Source organism: Oryzias latipes, chromosome 10, assembly GCF_053564925.1.
Source record: "Oryzias latipes strain Hd-rR chromosome 10, Olatipes_Hd-rR_3.1".
Lineage (NCBI taxonomy): Eukaryota > Metazoa > Chordata > Actinopteri > Beloniformes > Adrianichthyidae > Oryzias > Oryzias latipes.
The window spans coordinates 34,627,433-34,637,082 of record NC_136246.1 but is presented as its reverse complement, the minus strand read 5'-3'; positions in this window follow the sequence as shown (position 1 = coordinate 34,637,082).

Here is a 9,650-nt window from a genome sequence, read left to right as displayed (position 1 = left end):
AGAAGTGTATCTTCATGGTTTTTTCAGCTTTGGTTGGTACTTGGAGGCTTTAAGCTGCCAGACGTCCGGTTGTCGTCTGAGGCCTTCAGGATGAAGGCTGGGAGCTCCTGGAGTCTCTGTTCTTCTCGTCTCCATGTCGCCTCAGAGAACACGGAGAACGTGGTTCGGCGTGGAGATCCTCTTCCTCCGGACGCGGTGGATAAAGTAGCAGATGTTTCATGAAAGCGCCACATGTTGAGCTTCATTTCTACCGGACAAAGAGCAGCTGATGCTCCTCCTAAAGGAACATTGACCTCAAACCCGCGGCTGGACGGGACAAGGAGGACAAAGGCGAGGAGGCGTGTCAGACGGGCATCATCTCCTGTGTGCGCACAGGCTTGACCTTCGTGGCGTGGAGGTCTGCATCAGAGGGAAGGACTGAGAAGACTCTCTGTTAATGAGTCTGCTGCTGCTTTAATGTTTCTCTTTTCAGCACAGAGTCTGCTGCTAATTCAACAGACAGCCCAATTAAAAGTTTGGACATCTGTGGAGATCCGTGGAGATCTGTGGAACGTGCCGCGTGATTTGTTTCTGCTCATAGCGGCACAGGCAGGAGTGACGGGGTTCCACAGGGCTCCATGCTGGGCCCCCAGGCTTTTGAGAAGAACCTCTTTGGTTTTTAAGGAATGATGAGTAAGTTTCTGTACAGAGAACCAGAGCAGACATGCCGTGATGGAGGGAACCTCAGTGTTGAAGCAGGAAGGAAGCTTCCAGAAGACGTCATCAACGTTTGAGTGGAAGGAAGTTGAATAAAAAGATTCAAACACTAAAGGTGTAAAAGTTCCATTTATGTCAGTTTTTATTTTCTGATCTGTCAATCCTCAGATGAAACGGCATCATTGTCAGTCTGTAGATTTTCCTCTAAGTGTTTCGTGTTCTTAAAGCATTTCATTCGTTTTCTTCTGATGTGACATTAACTCATGTGGAAACGCTGGAGAACATTTGACATGAACAGACTTTCACACACAGGATCCTTTCAGTCTGTAGATGAAACCAAACTTTAGTTCAGCGGTTGTAGAAGCCACACCATTAGATCTGAGCTCATTGGACTGTTCAGCATGAACCCTGACCTTTCTCAGATGGGTGGTGGGGGGCGTCTCCTACTGTCCTGAGAGGCCCCGCCACACCCTCAAACAAAATGGTGTTCAGAGGGAGCTGCTGGTCCCTTCAGGTCTGGCTGAGCTTCTGCTGCTGGGAGGACTGGCAGGAGAGGAAGTCCAGTCTTCACAGCCTTTAAATGCTCCAGTCAGGCACCATCTCTAGAGAAACCTCCAAGGGGAGAAACCAATGGACTTACATTATATGATGTTTCTTTGTTTTGCTTCTGTTGGTTATTAGTCATTTTGTTCCACTTTTGACGGTTTTTCTTTACCCCTAAGACCAAGTATTGTGTTTAGTCTTTTCTTTCTAGTCTTTTTGTCAAATGTCTATGTGAAATGTTAGCCCCCCCTTGTTTCTCAGATGCTCTGATCTAGAGGGCTGCATTGGGTTGGGTCCCGCAGGACCAACCCAAATCTTGCGGGAGCGGGCGGTAATGGTCAGAAATTCGGCGGGCGGGATGAAGAAAACAGTCCCGCGCAGGCCTCGACCTCAAACGCACCACCAACAGCCTTCACTCATCTCTCACCTGTGCAGGTGAACTCCTGCAAGGAGCCGTCAGGACTTTTCCAGCTCGAAGGCCTGTGACTTCAAGGACAGCTTCTGAAAGAAACCGATGAACGCATCTGTCCGCCTGCAGATGGCGGGAAAGGTGTGACCCCGTCAGACGAAAGGGGAGGGCTCCTCAGAGAGCGCGCTCGCCGCCGTCCGTCAGTACCTGGCGTTCTCCGTCACACCGCCTCCTTTCAACGCTAAACCAGAATAGTCAAACGTGGCGTGCGACGCCTGCAGCGACGGCGGCTGCTGCCGACTGACATCTCCACCAGAGAACAGGCGCCTTGGCCCGCTTAGCGTGCAGCTCGTGAAGGGGAGAGGCTGCCGCCACCCACGTTAAAGCGGCGCCGGAGCCGAGCTAACGGGACTCAGGTGAGGGTTTAATCCTGGCTGGATTAGCAGATCAGCGGCAGAGAGCTCAGCGTTTTAGGAAGCTGAAGAGAGAAAAAGGTTCTTCAGTCTCCTCTGCAGAATGACAGAAATAATCTAATCTGGTGTTTCAGCTGCAGGCGTTGGGGTGAGGAGGTTTGCTCTTTGGATGGATTCCCGTCTGTCCCTTCTCTTCCGTCGTTTTCAGGAGATCAGCTGCTGCATCCTGACATGTTTACAGTCCAGACTGACTTAGATGGGACCACAGCCCCGGCGACCCGCTCAGCCTCCCAGGCCTCGCCGTCACAGCCTGGTTTAACAGCAGCGAGCGCCGGAGGACGAGCAGGACGGCCAAACGTGACCTTTCTGCTGTGAACAGTGAGCATCATGCTCCTGTTTTGATTAAAGGTGGGCTTCCACCATCATCCGTCATGCATGAGAGAGCCCGCTAATTAGCTGGCATTTACTACCAGCTCTAATTGAAGACGTCCCGACTGTAAACGAGCACGGAACAGTTTTAATTATCTGAACGCACAGAAAAATACGAGTTTATGCACCAACTTCAGTGGTTAGCGGTGTTAGCCTCTGAACGTCAGCTGGAGGAGTGAAAGCTGTAACACAGACTAAAACATACAGTAACTTACTGCAAAGGAATCCATTACAGCAGCAGACGACCAAGTGGGATTAGGTTTCCTCAGGTGTTATCCATGCTGCTCTTCTATTATCTAAGACGGAACAAATCTAATCAGCAGGAACCTGAAGACGACGACCACAAACCAAACGTTTTCCTGCTGTTTCTGTCAACTTTCAACTCATAAACACAAAGACTTATTTGTTGTGATGTTCTCCTGACATGCTGGTCTTTTTTGGGATAAATCATCTCCTTATTCAAACCAAATGATTCAGGATCTACTTAATTGGTTGTCCGGCCCATTTGGACCACCTTAAATCCAGTGGTACCACCAATGCGGCGCCATTCTAGCACTGTGATTCTGTGATCAGATGAGAGGTAATCTGTAGGAGGGGAAGCAGACGTCTTCACCATCATCTTCATCAATATCAACATAAAGACGTTCATCCTATCCTAATAGAATCACATGAAGACCTCTAGTTGCTTCTAACGAATCCAAAGGAGTCTGGATGTCTGAAAGCTGCAGAAGAAACACACAAAGGTGTGAAAGTGGTTTGTTTCCAGCTTCATGCATGTTTGTGGGATCTTTGGTTCTGATCCGCTTCGTGTCATGGAAACCAGTCTCTCCCCTAAATGTGTCCGTTGGCTTTCATGTTTTGTGAAAAAACCTTTAGAGGAATTTAAATATTTGAATGTTGGATGAGTGTAGATTGTCCCTCATCCAACCAGATTCCATCAGGCAGGAAAAGGCTTTCCTCATTCTGTTTGTGGATGCTGATGGATGCTGATGGATGCTGACGGATGCTGATGGATGCTGACGGATGCTGATGGATGCTGACGGATGCTGATGGATGCTGATGGATGCTGACGGATGCGGACGGATGCTGACGGATGCTGATGGATGCTGATGGATGCTGATGGATGCTGACGGATGCGGACGGATGCTGACGGATGCTGATGGATGCTGATGGATGCTGATGGATGCTGATGGATGCTGACGGATGCTGATGGATGCTGACGGATGCTGATGGATGCTGACGGATGCTGATGGATGCTGACGGATGCTGATGGATGCTGATGGATGCTGATGGATGCTGACGGATGCTGATGGATGCTGACGGATGCTGACGGATTCTGATGCATGCTGATGGATGCTGACGGATGCTGATGGATGCTGACGCATGCTGATGGATGCGGACGGATGCTGATGGATGCTGATGCATGCTGATGGATGCGGACGGATGCTGATGGATGCTGACGCATGCTAGTGGATGCTGATGGATGCTTACGGATGCTGATGCATGCTGACGGATGCTGATGGATGCTGACGGATGCTGATGGATGCTGACGGATGCGGACGGATGCTGATGGATGCTGACGCATGCTGATGGATGCTGATGGATGCTGACGGATGCTGATGGATGCTGACGGATGCTGACGGATTCTGATGCATGCTGATGGATGCTGACGGATGCTGATGGATGCTGACGCATGCTGATGGATGCGGACGGATGCTGATGGATGCTGATGCATGCTGATGGATGCGGACGGATGCTGATGGATGCTGACGCATGCTGATGGATGCTGACGCATGCTGGTGGATGCTGATGGATGCTTACGGATGCTGACGGATGCTGATGGATGCTGACGGATGCTGATGGATGCTGACGGATGCGGACGGATGCTGATGGATGCTGACGCATGCTGATGGATGCTGATGGATGCTGACGGATGCTGATGGATGCTGACGGATGCTGACGGATTCTGATGGATGCTGACGGATGCTGATGGATGCTGATGGATGCGGACGGATGCTGATGGATGCTGATGGATGCGGACGGATGCTGATGGATGCTGACGCATGCTGATGGATGCTGACGCATGCTGATGGATGCTGACGCATGCTGATGGATGCTGACGGATGCTGATGGATGCTGATGGATGCTGACGGATGCGGACGGATGCTGATGGATGCTGACGGATGCTGATGGATGCTGATGGATGCTGATGCATGCTGATGGATGCTGATGGATGCTGACGGATGCTGGTGGATGCTGATGCATGCTGATGGATGCTGATGGATGCTGACGGATGCTGGTGGATGCTGATGCATGCTGATGCATGCTGATGGATGCGGACGGATGCTGATGGATGCTGACGCATGCTGATGGATGCTGACGCATGCTGATGGATGCTGACGCATGCTGATGGATGCTGACGGATGCTGATGGATGCTGACGGATGCTGGTGGATGCTGATGCATGCTGACGGATGCGGACGGATGCTGATGGATGCTGACGGATGCTGATGGATGCTGATGGATGCTGATGCATGCTGATGGATGCTGATGCATGCTGATGGATGCTGACGGATGCTGACGCATGCTGATGGATGCGGACGGATGCTGATGGATGCTGACGCATGCTGATGGATGCTGACGCATGCTGATGGATGCTGACGCATGCTGATGGATGCTGACGGATGCTGATGGATGCTGATGGATGCTGATGGATGCTGACGGATGCGGACGGATGCTGATGGATGCTGATGGATGCTGACGGATGCTGGTGGATGCTGATGCATGCTGATGCATGCTGATGGATGCTGACGGATGCTGATGGATGCTGACGCATGCTGATGGATGCTGATGGATGCTGACGGATGCTGGTGGATGCTGATGCATGCTGATGAATGCTGACGGATGCTGATGGATGCTGACGCATGCTGGTGGATGTTGATGCATGCTGACGGATGCTGATGCATGCTGAAGGATGCTGGTGGATGCTAATGCATGCTGATGAATTCTGACGGATGCTGACGCATGCTGGTGGATGTTGATGCATGCTGACAGATGCTGACGCATGCTGGTAGATGTTGATGGATGCTGATGGATGCTGGTGGATGCTAATGAATGCTGACGGATGCTGATGGATGCTGACGGATGCTGACGCATGCTGATGGATGCTGAAGGATGCTGGTGGATGCTAATGAACGCTGACGGATGCTGACGCATGCTGGTGGATGTTGATGCATGCTGACGGATGCTGACGCATGCTGGTGGATGCTGACTTATGCTGATGGATGCTGACGGATGCAGACGCATGCTGATGGATGCTGACAGATGCTGATGCATGCTGACGGATGCTGACGCATGCTGACAGATGCTGATGCATGCTGACGGATGCTGATGGATGCTGACTTATGCTGATGGATGCTGATGCATGCTGACTGATGCTGATGGATGCTGGTGCATGCTGATGGATGCTGATGGATGCTGACGGATGCTGATGGATGCTGACGGATGCTGATGGATGCTGATAAATGCCGATGGATGTTGATGCATGCTGACGCATGCTGGTGGATGTTGATGCATGCTGACGGATGCTGATGGATGCTGATAAATGCAGATGTATGCTGACGCATGCTGATGGATGCTAATGCATGATGATGAATGCTGACGGATGCTGATGGATGCGGACGGATGCTGATGCATGCTGACGGATGCTGATGGATGCTGACGGATGCTGATGGATGCTGATGCATGCTGACGGATGCTGATGGATGCTGACGGATGCTGACGGATTCTGATGCATGCTGATGGATGCTGACGGATGCTGACGCATGCTGATGGATGCGGATGGATGCTGATGCATGCTGATGGATGCGGACGGATGCTGATGGATGCTGACGCATGCTGATGGATGCTGACCCATGCTGGTGGATGCTGATGGATGCTTACGGATGCTGATGCATGCTGACGGATGCTGACGGAAACTGATGGATGCTGACGGATGCGGACGGATGCTGACGGATGTTGATGGATGCTGATGGATGCTGATGCATGCTGATGGATGCTGATGGATGCTGACGGATGCTGATGGATGCTGATGCATGCTGAAGGATGCTGACAGATGCTGATGGATGCTGATGCATGCTATAGGATGCTGGTGGATGCTAATGCATGCTGATGAATTCTGACGGATGCTGACGCATGCTGGTGGATGTTGATGCATGCTGACAGATGCTGACGCATGCTGGTAGATGTTGATGGATGCTGATGCATGCTGAAGGATGCTAATGAATGCTGACGGACTCTGATGGATGCTGACGCATGCTGATGGATGCTGAAGGATGCTGGTGGATGCTAATGAACGCTGACGGATGCTGACGCATGCTGGTGGATGTTGATGCATGCTGACGGATGCTGACGCATGCTGGTGGATGCTGACTTATGCTGATGGATGCTGACGGATGCGGACGCATGCTGATGGATGCTGACAGATGCTGATGCATGCTGACGGATGCTGACGGATGCGGACGCATGCTGACAGATGCTGATGCATGCTGACGGATGCTGATGGATGCTGATGGATGCTGATGCATGCTGACTGATGCTGATGGATGCTGGTGCATGCTGATGGATGCTGACGGATGCTGATGCATGCTGACGGATGCTGATGGATGCTGATAAATGCCGATGGATGTTGTTGCATGCTGACGCATGCTGGTGGATGTTGATGCATGCTGACGGATGCTGATGCATGCTGACCGATGCTGATGGATGCTGACGGATGCTGATGCATGCTGACGGATGCTGATGCATGCTGACTGATGCTGGTGGATGTTGATGCATGCTGACGGTTGCTGATGCATGCTGATGGATGCTGATGGATGCGGATGGATGCGGACGGATGCTGATGGATGCTGACGCATGCTGATGGATGCTGACCCATGCTGGTGGATGCTGATGGATGCTGACGCATGCTGATGGATGCTGACCCATGCTGGTGGATGCTGATGGATGCTTACGGATGCTGATGCATGCTGACAGATGCTGATGGATGCTGACGGATGCTGATGGATGCTGACGGATGCGGACGGATGCTGATGGATGCTGACGGATGCTGATGGATGCTGATGGATGCTGATGCATGCTGATGGATGCTGATGGATGCTGACGGATGCTGATGGATGCTGATGCATGCTGAAGGATGCTGACAGATGCTGATGGATGCTGATGCATGCTATAGGATGCTGGTGGATGCTAATGCATGCTGATGAATTCTGACGGATGCTGACGCATGCTGGTGGATGTTGATGCATGCTGACAGATGCTGACGCATGCTGGTAGATGTTGATGGATGCTGATGCATGCTGAAGGATGCTAATGAATGCTGACGGACTCTGATGGATGCTGACGCATGCTGATGGATGCTGAAGGATGCTGGTGGATGCTAATGAACGCTGACGGATGCTGACGCATGCTGGTGGATGTTGATGCATGCTGACGGATGCTGACGCATGCTGGTGGATGCTGACTTATGCTGATGGATGCTGACGGATGCGGACGCATGCTGATGGATGCTGACAGATGCTGATGCATGCTGACGGATGCTGACGGATGCGGACGCATGCTGACAGATGCTGATGCATGCTGACGGATGCTGATGGATGCTGACTTATGCTGATGGATGCTGATGCATGCTGACTGATGCTGATGGATGCTGGTGCATGCTGATGGATGCTGATGGATGCTGACGGATGCTGATGCATGCTGACGGATGCTGATGAATGCTGATAAATGCCGATGGATGTTGATGCATGCTGACGCATGCTGGTGGATGTTGATGCATGCTGACGGATGCTGATGGATGCTGATAAATGCAGATGGATGCTGATGCATGCTGACGCATGCTGGTGGATGCTGATGGATGCTGACGGATGCTGATGCATGCTGACCGATGCTGATGGATGCTGACGGATGCTGATGCATGCTGACGGATGCTGATGCATGCTGACGGATGCTGATGCATGCTGACTGATGCTGGTGGATGTTGATGCATGCTGACGGTTGCTGATGCATGCTGATGGATGCTGATGGATGCGGATGGATGCTGATGCATGCTGATGGATGCGGACGGATGCTGATGGATGCTGACGCATGCTGATGGATGCTGACCCATGCTGGTGGATGCTGATGGATGCTTACGGATGCTGATGCATGCTGACGGATGCTGATGGATGCTGACGGATGCTGATGGATGCTGACGGATGCGGACGGATGCTGATGGATGCTGACGGATGCTGATGGATGCTGATGGATGCTGACGGATGCTGATGGATGCTGATGCATGCTGAAGGATGCTGACAGATGCTGATGGATGCTGATGCATGCTATAGGATGCTGGTGGATGCTAATGCATGCTGATGAATTCTGACGGATGCTGACGCATGCTGGTGGATGTTGATGCATGCTGACAGATGCTGACGCATGCTGGTAGATGTTGATGGATGCTGATGCATGCTGAAGGATGCTAATGAATGCTGACGGACTCTGATGGATGCTGACGCATGCTGATGGATGCTGAAGGATGCTGGTGGATGCTAATGAACGCTGACGGATGCTGACGCATGCTGGTGGATGTTGATGCATGCTGACGGATGCTGACGCATGCTGGTGGATGCTGACTTATGTTGATGGATGCTGACGGATGCGGACGCATGCTGACGGATGCTGACAGATGCTGATGCATGCTGACGGATGCTGACGGATGCGGACGCATGCTGACAGATGCTGATGCATGCTGACGGATGCTGATGGATGCTGACTTATGCTGATGGATGCTGATGCATGCTGACTGATGCTGATGGATGCTGGTGCATGCTGATGGATGCTGATGGATGCTGACGGATGCTGATGCATGCTGACGGATGCTGATGGATGCTGATAAATGCCGATGGATGTTGATGCATGCTGACGCATGCTGGTGGATGTTGATGCATGCTGACGGATGCTGATGGATGCTGATAAATGCAGATGGATGCTGATGCATGCTGACGCATGCTGGTGGATGCTGATGGATGCTGACGGATGCTGATGCATGCTGACCGATGCTGATGGATGCTGACGGATGCTGATGCATGCTGACGGATGCTGATGCATGCTGACTGATGCTGG